The following is a 17,285-nucleotide window of genomic DNA, read 5'->3' on the forward strand; positions in this document are numbered from 1 at the left end:
GAGTAAGAGTATATAATTATGCAATATTAAAAAATACTATCATGTTCACTTGAAATTTAAGCAATTCCTCAGCAAAGACTTTTACAGCTTGTTTCCATGCAACACTTTATTTAATGTTATTTTAATGCCAGGCACTATTTTGTGTGTGTGTGTGTGTGTGTGTGACAATTTTTTTTTTATTAGTGAAACACCATGAGGTACAGTTGTAGATTTACAATTTTTTGTGCTTGGGTTTCGATTATACAATGATCAGATACCCATCCCTCCACCAGTGCCCATTTTCCACCACCATGGATGCCAGGCACTATTTTTAGCAGTTCTTAAATCACTATTCCCTATAACAATATAAGATTAGAACTATTGTCATCTTCATTTCACAAGAAACTTGTATTTTCTCCAAAAGCAGTACATCGCAGATACAAACTTGAAATTCGACCATCACCCCCCAAAGTTCGTTATTTTTACAAGACATGCACCAGTGAATTTATCCACAGTAAAAGTTTGGTGAGTCTATGAATGAAATGAGTGAATGAATAGAAACACAAAAATAAAAAAGAAATCATACAAATGTCTGAGCGGCCCCCCCCCCCATTCCCCGCCCCCAGTTCTTCGAGATTTCTTAGGAAAAGGGCCAGTAGATCTTTAATTCAGGTTGTAGAACAGGGATTACAGGTTCTAAAGGAAGTAAGAAAACAAGACCAGGGAGGGCATCGGGTATATAGGAGGGAAAGAAAAATTGCAACATCACCAGCATGACTATTTGGTGGTTGTGACTTTGCTGTTCATTTAACTGAAGTCTAATGATTTATCAATTATTTCCGGGGGCGGGGTGGGTGGGAGGGGGAAGCGGAATGGGATGGGGGGGGCGGGAGGAGGAGGGTGTTCTGGGAGAGAGCGCCACCTAGCGAGTGACCATCGTCACAGCGGGCAACCTCATTTAGGACATCTGCGACTGCAGTCGAGATCAATTCAGAAATGGAATCAAGACGAGGGAGCAGTTCTACCCACAATCTGACGCTAAATTCTGAATCAGGCCGTGGAGCCGATAATAGCTGGGAACGTTTTCTTCTCTGAGAGATTAAGGAATCTGGAAAAAACCTGCTTGCTTGGAGCAATGAGGACCCTGCTCTGTTGAAGGCGACACTCTAAGTTCTTTCTCTTTCCTTCCTTCCTTCTTTCCCTTTTTGGGCCACACCTGGCGCTGCTCAGGGGTTACTTCTGGCAACTTCGGGGGACCCTATGGGATTCTGGGGATCGAACCCCGGTCTGCTTTATGGAAGGCAAATGCCCTCCTAGCTGTTCTATCTCTCAACTCCCAGTTTGAGTTCTTTCTAATGCTCCCATCTTGCTACAGTGAACACAGAGTACACCCAAAGTGTTTGTCAAATCAATTTTTATTGGTTTATAATACGAAATAATCTCAAGAATACCGTTTTATTCCTTCACATGTGTCTTACCCCCCTCTCTGCATTGTTAAAAATATGCTTTTATTTAATTTTGTTTTGATTGGGGTAGCATACCCCCTGATGCTCAGAAGCTGCGTGCTCTGTGGTCTTTGCAGCTACTCCTGACAATGCTCAGGGGACAATGCAGTTCTGGAATTGATCTCGGGTCTTGACATACATGAGAGCATGTATGGAAAAACATGCTCTCATCTCCACCTATATTTCTCCAGCCCCTGGTAGGGGTTTTCATTTCCCCCATCCCTTCTGTTTGCTGTTATTGTTGATACTGTGATGATGGGGGTGGGGGGGGGGAGGAAGGGGACCACACATATTTGATTGCAGTATTTGAGCACATGTAAGCTAAACACCTATAAAAAGGTAACAGAGATTGAGCTTATATGCTTTATAGATACACTGATACCCCTCAGTAAATATTCAGTGAATATTTGCTGAGCAGTTTCTAGAACCAAACGCTGCCCCAAACAATGGGTAAACAGGGCTGAACACAGGCAGCTGTCCAAGTTCCTGTTCTCCCTGGGAAGGGAAAGGAGTGATTGACGTGTAATAAACAAGCACCTTAGCAGTTTCCAACAGTCATACATGCTCTGAAGAAAATGAAACCCAAGGAATGCGGTAAAAACAGTCACATCTTTTTTAATCTACCAGTGATCTTGTGAGATAATGTTAGTATTCCCACTCTACACGTTCCAAGAGGTAAAATGTTTAGGCAAAATATTTTAGGTAAAGTATTGAAAGATTTTTTTAAAAAACAAAATTTCTCAGGAAAGCCAGACGGATAGTGCAGTGGGTAAGGCACTGGCCTTGAAGCCAAACATGCAGAGTCAGGACTAAGCTGTGAGCACTGCTGGGTGTGACCCCTAAACAGCAAATAAAACTTTTTTCCCCTAGGGGGGCCAGAGAGATAAGAGCCAGAAAGTTGCTTGTCTTTTTTTATTTTGGGTCACACCCAGCAATGCACAGGGATTATTCCTGGTTCTGCACTCAGAAATTACTCCTGGCAGTGCTCAGGGGACCATATGGGATGCTGGGAATCAAACCCGGGTTGGCCATGTGCAAGGCAAACTCCCTATGCGCTGTGCTATTGCTCCAGCCCCAAAGGTGCTTGTCTTACAGGAGGTTGACCTGGGTTCGACTCTGGGGCTCCTCATATTGTCCCCCAAGCCCAACCAGAGTGATTCCTGAGCACAGAGCCAAGAGTAAGCTCTGAGCACCACCAATTATGGCTCAATGCACCCTTCCCCCCCAAAAAAAATAAATAAATAATATTAACAATATTTCCCCCAGGGCCAGAGTGATAGCACTTCAGGGATGGCATTTGCCTTGTATGCGACCAACCTGGATTCGATCCCCAGCATCCCATGTGGTCCCCCAAGCACCACCAGGAGTGATTCCTAAGCACAGAGCCAGAAATGACCCCTGAGCATTGCTGGGTGTGGCCCAAAGACTAAAAAAAAAAAAAGAGAGAAAAACAAAAATTAAAAAAAAAACAATATTTCCCCCAGATCAGGGATATAACTCCGTGATGAACACATCTCACATATATGGATCATATATGAAAAATGAAAAGAAACAAAGACATTTTCCAAACTTAGAAGATCAAAGCCCAGACACTGCTGCCTTTTTTGCCTTTCTCCCACTAAGATACATGTTTGTCACAGTCAAAAATTAGTAAACTGAGGGATGAATGAGTAAATGAATGAAAAGATTAACCAAAACTGAACTGAGTACTTAGCACGAGCGACTAACCGGCCCCCTGTCCTGGATTCTTTGGAGAAGGACCAGCGTGTGCCTTTCTTAAGTTCAAGGGTAGAACATTAGTGAATCCAGCTGAAGTGAATTGTGGGCCAGTGAGCAAGGAATAGAGCTAGCTCAGGTTTAATTCCCTGCCTTTCTGAATCCGAACTGCTCTGGTTGTCCAGCTTTCTGTGAAGTAGCTCTAGTCCCTTGTAGAATTGTCAAGAAGTGTCTCCAGCTGTAGAAAGAAGACACTGTCCAGGAATATACGGGGATTCTCAGAACCTCCAGGTCTCTGATCTTGAAGTCAGTGCCTCTCTGAGGAGAACAAAAGCAGAGACCCTTCAGTTCTGGAGACGTCGTGGCCTGTTTGCTAGTGAGGTGTATTCTGCTGGGGGCCCACTGAAGACAATTTTTTTGTTTTGGTTTTTGGTTTTTGGGTCACACCTGGCAATGCACAGAGGTTACTCCTGGCTCATGCACTGAGGACTCACTCCTGGCGGTGCTCAGGGGACCATATGGGATGCTGGGAATGGAACCCAGGTTGGTTGTGTGCAAGGCAAACACCTTACCCGCTGGGCTATCACTCCAGCCCCTGAAGACAATTTTTTTAAACTTTTCATTACACATGTGTCCTGGGAGAGGTGGACTTCCTTGTTTTCCCAGTAAACTGTCATTTCCAAGAAGATGAGAGAAGGAGCGATGGGGAGCCCCCGTGCTGTGGCTCCTACCGGGTCCGGTGCAGGACGAGGAATACAGCATCCCCTCCTAGAGGAAGAGGCCACCCTTTGTGTTGGCTTCCGAAGGATGTTACCATCTCCTCTGAAGGCCCAAGGCAGGGTCTTCACATTGTCAGTCGCTCAGAGGGCTTGTTGCTTCCTTAACTCCCCTCGGAAGCCGGAAAGGACATGTGTTTCCTGGCCTCCTCCAGCCTGACTGCCATCCCCCCAAGGCCCAGACCTGGTCCCCCCGGCAGCAGCTGGCAGGCAGAGCGACCGAGCGCCCCTCCGCTTAAACGCAGCCCCCGAGATCTTAACGGCAGCTCTCAGCCACCCAAGACCATGACCGCGAGCTTCCCTGAGAAAGGATTGGCCACTTTTGCCCCCCACAGCTGTCCTCTCGCTGGAAGGGCTGGCCCTGCTCCAATTTACAGAGCAGGAGGAAATGCATTGTTCATCCGCAGGGCAGGCCTGCAGGACATCATTGTCATTACTGGATAGTGGAGTGACCAGCACAGAACTCCTCGTGTCTCCAACTCAGTGACGCCCTCTTGGGCAGCTTTTCTGCCCCGGAGCAAGCAGCTATTTAATGGATTTTGATTGAACTGGAAAATGGCCACAAGCACTTTGAAGAAATAACCTATCGAGGAATGGTTGGGCGGCTGGGCAGAGCACGCCCGCTCTAAAGTGCTCGTGGAAAATGTCGACAACGGGGGCCAGATGATGCCAGCACGTCACTCTGTCACGCCTGCCGGATCACTCCGGGGTTATCTGCTTGTGCCATGCAGTTTTCCTCAAGGAAACAGATCCATAAAATGTTACCAAGGCGAAACTGAGTTACAACTGGACTCAAACCGGGGGCTCCCCTGATAAGATCTTTCCTGTGCAAAGCCTGGCCCAGTGTTCTTGCTTTCGCCCTTTCTGGCCAGGACTGACAGTCCCCTCCTGTTTATCAATCACTTTTTTTTTGATCATGAGGTTTTGCAGGAGATACAGTAAACAGACTAGATTGTCCATGAATATCACCCATAATGGAACGATTGTTCTTCTGTAAGCTTGTCCAGTGTCCTGGCCTGCAAATGTTTCCTCATTACTGTACCCTTTCTTTTCTTATCATTTTGGTGGTGATTGTGGGGTTTTTTTGGGGGGGGAGGAAGGGTTAGGGGATATTGAGCACACTTAGTGGTGCTCAGGGCTTATTCTTGATGCGGTGCTCAGGGATCACTCCTGGCAGTGCTCAGGGCTCCCAGAATAGAACCAGAGTTAACTGCACTCAAGGCAAGCACCTTACCCCTGTAACTATCTCCCTGAGCCTCTTTTTCCTTTCATTTTGCTCTCCTCGCTGGTTAGTTTCCAGGCAGATTCCCGCATCTCGTTGTCGGGAGGGACGGAGCTGGAGGAGAAGGCAGGGACTGTTGGCTCTCTGCAGAGCTTGTTCGTCTGCTGTTTCCAGAGTGCTGGGCTTTCAGCCCAGAGAGCAGCGAGCAGTTTGCAAGGGGGGACTTGGGAGCACAGGGGCCCCCAATAGTCTCTTTGCCAGAAGGCCAGTGCCACTGGGAAACTGACCTGTGCCGGGCTGTTTCCCACACTCCCCTGTGTCCTGAGTCCTCCAGGCGCTGGTGTACCTGTCCAGCTGTTGCCGCTTCAGTGTCAGTGGCCTGACACGCCCCTCAGCTCACACAGAGCTCAACAATAGAGATAGTGCTCTTGTGGCCAGAGCTAGGGCACAGCAGGGAGGGCACTCGCCTTGTCTGCCACTCACCTGGGTTTGATCCTCGGCATCCCATAGAGCCTCTGAGCACTGCCAGGAGTGATACCCGAGCGCGAAGCCAGTGTAAGCCCTGAGCACATCCAGGTGTGGCCCCCAAACAAACAAGCACAACAAAACAAAACGCCAGAGAGTCTGAGAATGAACGTTCCTTCCTTCCCAGGGCGTGGGCAGGAGCTGTGAGTGCCCCAGCCATACCCAGGGGGCTGACACTTCCCTAGAGTAGGCGAATTCCTCAAAGAGCAGAAAGGACAGTAACAGTGGCCCTAGTAACAGGACAGTCCTCAGGCTGTGAGCGGCAGGGACTTGGCTGCACATGAAGGGCATGGCGTCTCTCCTGCTGAGTGCAAGGCCATTAACCGAAGCTCTGTTCTCAGCTGTCACAGGGACGATGGAGACCAACTTCCCAGCACGAGGCCCAGAGGAGTCGCAGGACCCACAAAGGGACTGAACGCCAACTCAAGCTCTCAGGAACAAGGAATCAAATTCTCGATCTATAGAAAGTTATTGATTATGACAGTGATGCCATATTTTCCTTGAGATTTTAAAATTTTAGTCAGCGTTTTATTTTGCTTGTTTTGTTTTTTATTTGCTTTTTTTTTTTTTGGAGGGGTGGGTCACACCCAGTGATGCTCAGGGGTTACTTCTGGCACTGCACTCAGGAATTATTCCTGGCGGTGCTTGGGAGACCGACCATATGGGATGCCGGGGATTGAACCCAGATGAACTGAACCCAGGTCGGCCTCGTGCAAGACAAACGCCCTACCCGTTGTACTATTGCTCCGGCCCTGTTTTGTTTGTTTACTTGCTTTTTTTTCTTTTCGGGTAACACCTGGTGATGCACAGGGGTTACTTCTGGCTCACATACTCAGGAACTACTCCTGGCGGTGCTCGGGAGACCATATGGGATGCTGGGAATTGAACCCGGGTCAGCCACATGCAAGACAAATGCCCTACCCGCTCTACTATCGCTCCAGCCCTGTTTTGTTTGTTTTTTAATGGAGAATTTTCTTGGTTACCAGGAAGTCCTCTTCTAGGAGAGGTTCAAAACCTGCTCTCCGGGGCTGGAGTGCCAACCCAGTGGGGTGACTGCGTTCAATCCTGGGCACTATGTGTTATCCCAGGCACTGCCAGGAGTGACCTCTGAGCAGCGAGCCATCCTGGTCCCCAAACCACAAATAATGTTATGCCCCGTCCTCAGTGGAACTGAGCTACAGTGTATGGGAAAATTGATTTTAAAAAATACATTTTTCGCTCTTGTCTAGCCTCTCTCTTTCCCCATATGGTGGAAAACGATGCCCGTGTTTGGTTATACACTTCAGCTATCAAACTCTTCTTCCACATCATCTTTTCCATCCCAGCGGACGAGATAAAGCGTCGGAATATAAATGTCTCCATTTAAGGTGGCACTTAGGTTTGTCTGGCAGCAGCTCTATGGATTTGGGGGAAAGAGTGAGAAATTTGAAAAATTAGGCATGCCATGAAATAGGCATGTAATTGGCTGTTAATTAGATACACCAAAACACAATCGCCGGTGGAAACAGCGCATTGTTCAAATCCCCATGTGAAAAGCTGCCGCTGATGGGCTAGCCCTCGCTCCTTCGGCAGTCATTTTGAATAATTCTTCTCTAACTGATGCCTGTGGCTCTCCATCTGTCGCTACATTATACTATTTGAATTTCTATAGGGAAGGCATATTTTTAAAATCCTGTTTTCCCTTCTGCATTCGATGGTGGAGTTCTCCCGGAGTGATGTGAATTTCACTCCCGGCAAATAGCTGTCTTCGATCTGTTAGAGGCTCGTCCACAGGTCCCTTTTTTTACTGAGTATGTAAATTGTGAAGTGACACTCACAGAGCCAAATCAGAGGAGGGCCAGGAAGAGGACAAACGAACGAGCATTAATCTGGGCCCCTTGGTGGCGAGGCTGGACGAGTATAAGGCATGCAGCTCCCAGATTCAGTGAAAATCGTTTCCACGACACATTTGGAGGAAAACCCTCAGAGAATAAGACATCCTTCCCCTGTTCCTGAAATTACTGCTAAAGGTTCCATTTTTTTTTTTTCCTTCTTCTTTGTTTGTTCTTTGGTTTTGGACTTGCCGTCTGGTGTGCTAGCTAGCTAGGGTTTGCTCTGGGCTCTGCTTTGGGACTCTGGGATTTGGGGGATCAAACAGGCCTCCCACAAACAAAGCGTGAGCTCAGCCCCTGGAGTGGATCCACAGTGTTTAGGGGGGTGGTAAGCTAACCAGGCTGATAGATACTGAAGGCTCAGCTGTCCGGGGGAAGCCCTGCTTGGAAACGCAGATTAAGGCCAGTTTTGAGGAGACCAGGAAGGCTAGGGAACTAACTCTTACGAGCGTACGCTGTGGGCTGGTGTCTCCCGCAAGCGCGCTGCTACTCTGCTGTGCCCTCATGGGTTATAAGCAAGTGGAGATAAAAAACCCATTCCAGGCGTGGGTCTCCTAGACTTCTCAGAGGGTAACTTTGTTTATTCCAGCATCCATATAAATATCACCCTGATCTAGATTTGTTGCAACTCTGAGAGGTTTTGACCCTCAGTGCTCTCTAGACAACAAACGAGGTGCTGAGGACCTTGGGACGCTTGGGTGCTCGTGTTGTCTGCTTTTGTTTGGGGATCACAGCTCAGGGACACTTGCAGGCTCTCAGCTGGGGGGACCACTCGGAGATGGGGTTAGAATCCAGTCCTTCTTGGGGGGAAGGGGCTGGAGCAATAGCTCAGCAGATAGGGTGTTTGCCTTGTACGCTACCGACCCGGGTTCGATTCCCAGCATCTCATAGGGTCCCCCTAGCACTGCCAGGGGTAATTCCTGAGTGCAGAGGTAGGAGTAAGCCCTGTGCATCGCCGGGGATGACCCAAAAAGCAAGAATCCAGCCCCTCCCACACGCAAAGCGCAGGCTCAGCTCACTGAGTCATGTCTATGGCCCCTTGCATGATGTTTTGAGCTGCAATTTCATTTTGCTCCCCAACTAGAATATAAGATCCGGCTAGACTGGAACTCCGTCCTCTCTCTCTCTTTGTCCCGGCTGGGCTGCATGGGGATGAATACTTAAGGTATATTAGACTCCTTGAAAACTATGACTTTCAGAAAGGAAAGGTCGGGGGCGGAGGGTCACTGCAGGGCTGAGTCACAGAGAAGACCAGTGTCCAGTCTCGGTCACCCCATGCACCCCAAAGGGTCAGGCATGACCTCAAGTACTGACTTTGGGTTTTTTTTTTTTTGCAATTTAAAAAAAAATTTTTTTTATTAGTGAAACACCATGAGGTACAGTTATAGACTTACAAATTTTGTGCTTGGGTTTCAGTTATACAATGATCAAGTGCCCATCCCTCCACCAGTGCCCATCATCCACCACCATGGGTCCCAGCATCCCCCCCACCCCCATACCCCCCGTCCCACCCTGCCTCTGTGGCAGGGTATTCCCCCTTGTTCTCTCTCTCTTCTTTTGGGTCAAGTACTGACTTTGAGTAGCCCACGAGCACTGCCAATCATGGTTCTCCTAACAAAACAAGTCAAAGCAGGAAAGGCAACCTCACAGATAACCTAATAGGGATGTCTGTCCTGCCTCTCGCAGGAAGACTTAGAAACCATAAAAATCCAAGTGGAGAAACAAGTGAGTGAGAAAAATGTTCAGAAAAATATGCACGACACCAGGCTCAACCTCTAACAACATGTTAGTGATCTCTTATAGAAGGGCTTAATGGAGGCTGGAGCAATAGCACAGCGGGTAAGGTGTTTGCCTTGCACCAGCCGACCCGGGTTCGATTTCCAGCATCCCGTATGGTCTTCCCAAGCACTGCCAGGAGTAATTCCTGAGTGCATGAGCCAGGAGTAACCGCTGTGCATCACTGGGTGTGACCCAAAAAAGGCAAAAAAAAAAAAAAAAGGGCTTAATGGTCCCTGGGTGAAATACAAACATCTCCACACTCTTTCTTCTAAGGATACTTTTTTTTAATAGCATTTTCAGCGGTTTTTCATAACAAACAATACAAAGTATATTATTTTGATTCTGTTTTGGGGCAGGGATTGGGGTTCAAGATGGAAACACCCAAACTATGGTGGTGGGATTGGTGGGTTTTGTTTGTTTGTTTTTTGCTTTTTGGGTCACACCCAGCAGATGCTCAGGGGTTACTCCTGGGTCTGCACTCAGGAATCACTCCTGGCGGTGCTTGGGGGACCATATGAGATATTGGGAATCGAACCTGGGTCGGCCGCGTGCAAGGCAAACGCCCTACCCGCTGTGCTATTGCTCCAGCCCCAGGATTGGTGTTTTGAATATTAAATGTAGTCAAATATTGTGAACTATTTTGTAAAATAAAAAAAATATTTTTTTTGAAAAAGAAAAACATGCACGAGATAAACACAAAGCTTTAAGTGCTACTGGTCGTTTCTGTGACGTGTTTCCCTCCTCCTCCCGTTCCTGCTGCTGACGCTGAGCTAGCAGGATCCCAGGAGCTCCGGGCTCCTCTCCAGGGCTCACCTCCTTTGGTTGCGGTACGCCCGGGAGTGCTGGCCAGGGTAGCCCTAGCGCTCAGATAGATGCTCACTGGATGTTGGCTTCCTGGTTGTGATGCTCAATCGCTTTTTTTTTTTTTTTTTTTTTTTTTTTTTTGGTAAATGTGGGAGTGCGGGTCACACCACCTGGCTGTTGTGCCAGAATTTTTCGCGTACTAGGGTTCAGAGACAGAACCTGCAGTGGGGCTGCCAGCAGGGAGCCGCACACGGGGGTCTCAGGGATATGAGGCAGCAGAGTTAGCCGCTGCGCAAGCTCTCGGCCCCCTGGTGGTCACGCTTGAAATTGTTAAGAAAGAAAAGATCAACAGGTCTAACTTCAAGCTGACTGACCATTTGCATATGAAAGCCACCTGGTCATAATTTTAGCGACATTCTATTTAGCAGTTTTCAGGGCTGCAGTGTTTTCCAGCTTGTGAGACTTTTTAAATTCTCATTTGGGGGTGGTTTATGGAGATGAGTGTGAACTTATGCTAGGTGTCCCTCTGGTGGTTAAGCTTAAGTTACTTACTATATGACCAACAGAATTGCAGTTCTAGATAACTTTTTTTTCTTTTTTGCTTTTTGGGTCACACCTGGCGATGCACAGGGGTTACTCCTGGCTCATGCACTCAGGAATTAATCCTGGCGGTGCTCAGGGGACCATATGGGATGCTGGGAATCAAACCCAGGTTGTCCGTGTGCAAGGCAAACGCCCAACCCACTGTGCTAGCGTTCTAGCTCCATGCATTTCTAGATTTCTACCAAAAAAAAAAATAAATAAACATACATTCACACAAAGCTTTACATTAATGTTTATAACAGTATGGGCTATTGACTAAATGTCAGAAAGTAGAAGCAGACCAAATGGCCATAAACTGGCAAATGGTTAAGCAAAAAAAGGAAGTAAGTACTGACGCATGCTACCCCTGAAAACACCTTAGTGAAATAAAACATAAGGTCTACACACTGGCCAGAGAGACAGTTCAAGGGCTCAGGTGCCTGCCTTGCACGTAGCTGATGCTGGTTCAATTCCTGGCACCAGACACAGTCCCTCGAACCCCTCCCGAAGTGATCTGAGCATAGAGCTAGGAGCAAGCACAGCCAGGCATGACCCCAAAACCAAACCAAACAAACAAAGAAGAATCTACTGTATGGTTCTGTTTCTATGCTATGTCCAGAGTAGCCAAATTTATAAATAGAAAGTGTATTCATTATCGACAAGAACTGTGGACAGAGGGGTGGTCAACGAGGAGTGAACAGTAACGGGTACAACATTTCTTTTTTTTTTTTTGAGATGATGACAATGTTCTAAAATTAGATTATGGTGATGTTGCTTGTCTGTACAAATATGCTAACAAGCATTGAGAGAAAGTTAAGGTGATGCTACAAATGAGATGCAGTGAAGGAAATGATGCTGGTGGTTGGTGGACATGGGGCTTTAAGCTGAAGACATTTGTTTTTCCATTTTCCCAGAGGAAAATGCTGATTTAGGGGATCAAATAAAGGACAGTGGAAATGATTGACAATACAATGAACCTTCTGTAGAAAGAGGATGAAGAATGAAGTCAGGTGAGTGTGAGAAAATGGAGATTAACAGAGTCAATTAGTGATTTTGAGGGACGGAAAAGATGTCCATCGACAAAGTACAACTGGCCACTGTCCTCTCTACTTCATTTGATAGCTTAGCTTCTCAGCAGCAAGCAGAGATATCAGTTCTTCCCAGTCTGGACGTCCATTTGATCGCCACCCGTCTCTTTTAAAGACAAATGCAAACTACCTTTATATGGTGAGAAAAAAAAATGCAGTTCTCTGGATTCTGAGTTGCAGTTCTATGGATTGGGTTTGAAAGCACACACTTGTTCTTAAACAGTAGAGGGCGCTGTTAGCATGTAAAGTCTGGCCAAGAGAAGAGGACGCTAATTACCTTACAGTCTATTGCACTAGATTCTTTGGTTTTTTTTTTTTTCTTTTGGGGTCACACACGACGATGTTCAGGGGCTACTCCTGGCTTTGCACTCAGGAATTACTCCTGGCGGTGCTCAGGGGACCATATATGATGCTGGGACTCGAACCCGGGTCGGCCGCGTGCAAGGCAAATGCCCTACCCGCTGTACTTATCACTCCAGCCCCCGCATTAGATTCTTAAGCAACCAGAATGACAATTTTTGGACTTTAGGACACAATTCCCACATTCCTGATATAATAATTTGGCCCATGAACAACTGAGTTATAACAAAACCTGCATCACTCTTCATTCTTAGAAGGGTGATTTATCGAGAGTCTGGACTTTTCTTTCATTCAGTATTTATTGAATGCTCACTGTGCACAACGTATTGAGTGCTTTGATACAATTTAAAACCATAAATCCAAAGATAATGTCAAGTGCTGCTGTGATGGATATCGAATAGGAAAAACATATTACCCGTATGCACATTCAGCACTTGAACTCAGAATATGATGGATTTATATTTGAGAATGTACTATCAGAAAACATCGAGCAGAGTAGAAAAAAATTGCTGGCATTTTTCCAATCTTGTTTCCCTGCCAGTTCAACTTTGTGAAAGCATAAAAATAGCAGAATTGATTTCAATGCATGCTGTGTGCCAGACACTCTCCTAAGTGCTTTCCAACTTGATATGTAAGCATGATGCATACATGATACCGGGGCTCCATCCCTGGTCCTGAAAAAAAAAAAAAGATGTGTGTGGACCAGAAAGATAGTTCAATGGGCTGAGAGCATATCATGCTTAGCACGCAGGAGGTCCAGTATCCACACTCCCCAGAAACACAGGTACTGCCAATACAGTAGCTTTTGAGCATCACTAGGTTTGGTCCAGATCTTGCCCCCAGTCCCTACACACACACACACACACACACACACACACACACACACACACACACGCATGACTCACCAAAAATAAATAAAAGCATGGACCCTGAACTTCTGGTGTGAGCACTAGCAGAATTTTGTCATCCAACTGTAATCTCAGGATCAGGAAGAGGGCTCCAAGGGCTAACTGGGAGTTTTGTGTGCTCAGAGCCTTGTCACCGCTGGTCCCCAGAACACTGCCAGGTCTAGCAGCTGGGAGTAACAAATGCCCCAAAACTGCTGCGTGTGGCCCAAAGCCAAAAAGAAATTAAAAAGAAATAAAATTTTAAGAACCAGAGAGATAACATGGAGGGAAGGGTGCTTGTTTTACAGGTGGCTGATGTGGGCTCAATCCTTGGCACCACATGTGGTTCCCAAAGGCCCACCAGAGGGACCCCTGAGCACTGAGCCAAGAGTATGCTCTGGTCACTGTCTGTCTGTCCACTCAAGAATAACAAGTAACATCCCCCAATATCAGTGGAAGCTCCAGAAATACTTAGAATTTTCATTTGGAAGAAATTTGCTGCATATTAAATTTTCAGGCGGCTTCGCCTATTTTCCAATTGAATATCCATAACCGACAAATGATAATTATTACTTGTCTCCATTTTAAATTGAGAAACTGAGGCCAAGAATTTTTTTATTAAATTTTATTTGATTTTTATAAAGTTGCTCACAATAGTTCATTACAGGTAATATTCAAACGCCAGTTCCACCACTGTGCACCTTCCCATCACTGTAAGAGGAAAGCGTGTGCAGATTGTTGTATTTCATCCTGGAGCCATTTGAGCCCTTGTATAAGAGATTCCAAGCACGTATGTTAAAACCCAAACAAATGTGTGCTACTTTTGGCACACCGGTAGGCTACAGTATATGAGGTTGTGCGGCCGCAAATGCGGTGAAGCCACGAATTTAACTTTCCCAGTACAGAGTTGGGATTTAACTCAGGCAAAATAGCTTTCACGGGAAAGAAGGATGGGAGGGAGACTAAAAGTCCCCCATGGCTAAAGGAGAAAAAACACCCATATATTATCATCTCTGTGACCCAAGCACTGCCATTCTGGTTTTGTTGTTGGTTTATTTTGGGGGGAGGGGACTATTCGGGAAGTTGGGCTACATCCCACAGTGCTCACGGCTCTTCCTGGCAGTGCTCGGGGAGCCATGTGGAGCAGGGATCAAACTGTGTCTGCAGCATTCCAAGCAAGCGTTACCTCAGGTGCCATCTGTCTGCCCTGACAGGGCTGCTCTGGAAGCAGTCCAGGAAGCTCCTGAAGGACACCCCTGGGAGCAATGTGACTCCCCACTGGGCCACCAGCAGACTCCTCTTAATGGCAATCGTATTTCTTCATACCCACATCTCATGGAGTCCATGTGGAATCTGCCCTTCCCCCTGGCTGACTTCACTCAACAGGATGCCCACCTATATCTTCTTGTTCCAACCCTGTTGCAGTAACTTGCATGATTTTGTCTTTTCTTTGTTTAAAAGATTCATTGTAGTGTAGGTAACAGGGTGACGCTAAGGTTTACAATCACTTGATCACTTGACTTCCCTTTAATCATTGATTTGCTCGAGCGGGTGCCAGTAACGTCTCCATTTGTCCCTGTCGCGTGCTAGTGTAGCCCAAAGGCGTCTGTTCATTCTAGGAATATGAAGAGCCTCGAACCGATCATTCAGGGTCTTGATGAAGAAATCTGACCATCTCATAGTTGGGCAGACACGCGATCTTTTGACGTCCCATGGAATCCAGTAGGTAATGGCTCTAGTCCAGTGGTCATCTCCAAATCTCACTACGTGTCTGGCCCATCTGATTTTCGACACCTTGGCAAATGAGACAGTGTCCCTGATTCTTGACTGTCTAGGATGTCGGAACTCCGAATTCTTTCTCTCATTTGAGTGAAACGCGATACTTCAAGCATAGCTCTTTCAATTCCTCTTTAGGAGACCCGAATAGCGTTCTCACCCTTCTTGCGTAGGGCCCAGGTCTCTGAGGCGTATATTAAAGCAGGAAGAAAAGTGGAATCGAAGAGATGTGCCGGAGCTGGAGGTTCTTTGTCCTCTTAGCTATTTCTTCAAAGCTCTTGAAGGTGTTCCAAGCTGCTCTCTTCCTCCTGCGCAACTCAGGTGCCAGGTCATTTGTCATGTTGACTTCTCGACCTAGGTAAACATAACTATTGCATTTGGAGATATTTGTCCCATTGAGGGTGAATGGAACATCAGGAATGAGACCATTTCTCATAAACATTGTCTTCGTGAGATTCAGCTGGAGTCCAACCTTTCCACACTCACAGTCGAAGTCGGCCAGCATTTGTACTGCTTGGCTAATGTTTGGTGTTATTAGAACTTTGTCATCAGCAAAGCAGAGGTGGTGTAGTTGCCAACCATCGATCTTCACTCCCATTCCTTCCCATTCCAGTCGTCGCATGATGTTCTCGAGGGTGGCACTGAAGAGTTTCGGTGAAATGGTATCACCCTGCCGAACCCCTCTCTTGACATCGGTGATCACTTCTTTGTAGAATGGTGAGATCCTGGTAGTGAATCTGTAATACAGCTCACTGAGGATCCTGATGTATTGAGTTTGATGTATTGAGTTTACTGTATTGGTACATAAAGTTACTGCACCCCAACATTACCAAAGTGCAACCCTCATCATCACAACTCAAGATCACAACCCTCTATCACTGTCCCAATGTCACCTCCAGTCTGATTTCCAATCCCCTTTACTCCTCCCCCACCCCTGACACACACATACTGTTTTATAATTCATGGCCCAAGGTTTGTCATTGTTCCATAGTGTTTCTTTACTTGTTTTCTCTGTATAGCATAGAGAAGTGAAGTATCCAGTATTTGCCCATCTCCTTCTGATTTCTTTCCCTTAACACGGTGTCCTCCAGTTCCATTCCTACTGCAGAGAAGCTCAGGATTTTTCTTTTTTTTTGCTGCTACATAGCATTCCCTATATACCACAACTTCTTGTTCCATTTATTGTTGTTAGACATTTGGGTTTTTCCATATCCTGGCTCCTGATATGATTGCTGCAATGAGCATAAGTGTGTACAAATTTTTTTCAGCTAATGTTTTTGTATTTGAGAGGCAGGTGCCAGAAAGTGGAATCACTAGGTTGTGAGTGAGTTCTATTATTTTTTGAGGGATTTCTATATCGCTATCCACTGTTGCTGGGGATGTTGGATAGCGATATAGAAGTTCCTTCATTCCCACATCCATCACTTGTTTTTATCCTTTTGTGATGTGTACTGAGCTGGAACGATAGCACAGCGGGTAGGATGGCTGCCTTGCATGTGGTCAACACGGCCAACCCAAGTTCAATTCCTCTGCCCCTCTCAGAGAGCCCGGCAAGCTACCGAGAGTATCTCACCTGCATGGCAAAGCCTGGCAAGTTACCTGTGACGTATTCGATATGCCAAACACAGTAACAACAAGTCTCACAATGTTACTGGGCCCACTCAAGCAAATCAATGAACAACGGGAGGACAGTGCTACAGTGCAGATGTGTACCAGTCTCACTGGTGTGAGATGACATCTGTATTTTGCTCTGATTTGCATTTCCCCGATGCATAGTGATGAAGAATACCTTTTCATGTTCCTACTGGTCAGCTCTATGTTTTCTTCAAGGAAGGATATTTTCAGAAATTCCCCCCATTTTGGGATGGGCTGTTTGTTTCTTGAAATTATTAAGTTTGGGTTGCAAATTTCTTGATGCTTTACTCAATTTTATATTTCAAAACCCTAACAATCAGATTGTTAAAAATGAATGCTATGTAAATGAACATGTGCTTTTGAAACTGCATGCTAAAGTCACAACTATGCTGTTGCTTAGAGAAGGTCAGTTTTAAAAAATCTAATGCATCCCAGTTCATAAGGCAGTTCACTAAGCTGTAATAAAACATAATTATATGTTGTGCATTTCATTTCTACATTTTGAGAATTCCATACATGATAGAGATTTTTGTGTGGGATCTATAAATGTTATGGCTTGTATAGGTCTCACTTTTTACTTACTGCTATTAAATTGCTTTAAGAAGGTTTTCTGTCAAAATTTTAAACATTATTATTTGATGCAGCAGTTACCAAGGTAACCATTTTAATGAGCAATTAAATGTGTGAAATTGATGGAACTTGTCCACATGTAAAATTTCAACTCTAGTGGTTCAAAAACAGATACATCACTGTTTCCATGTTTTAAAATGAAGTGAAATT

Source organism: Sorex fumeus, unplaced genomic scaffold (assembly GCF_029834395.1).
Source record: "Sorex fumeus unplaced genomic scaffold, SorFum_2.1 ptg000002l, whole genome shotgun sequence".
NCBI classification, from domain to species: Eukaryota; Metazoa; Chordata; class Mammalia; order Eulipotyphla; family Soricidae; genus Sorex; species Sorex fumeus.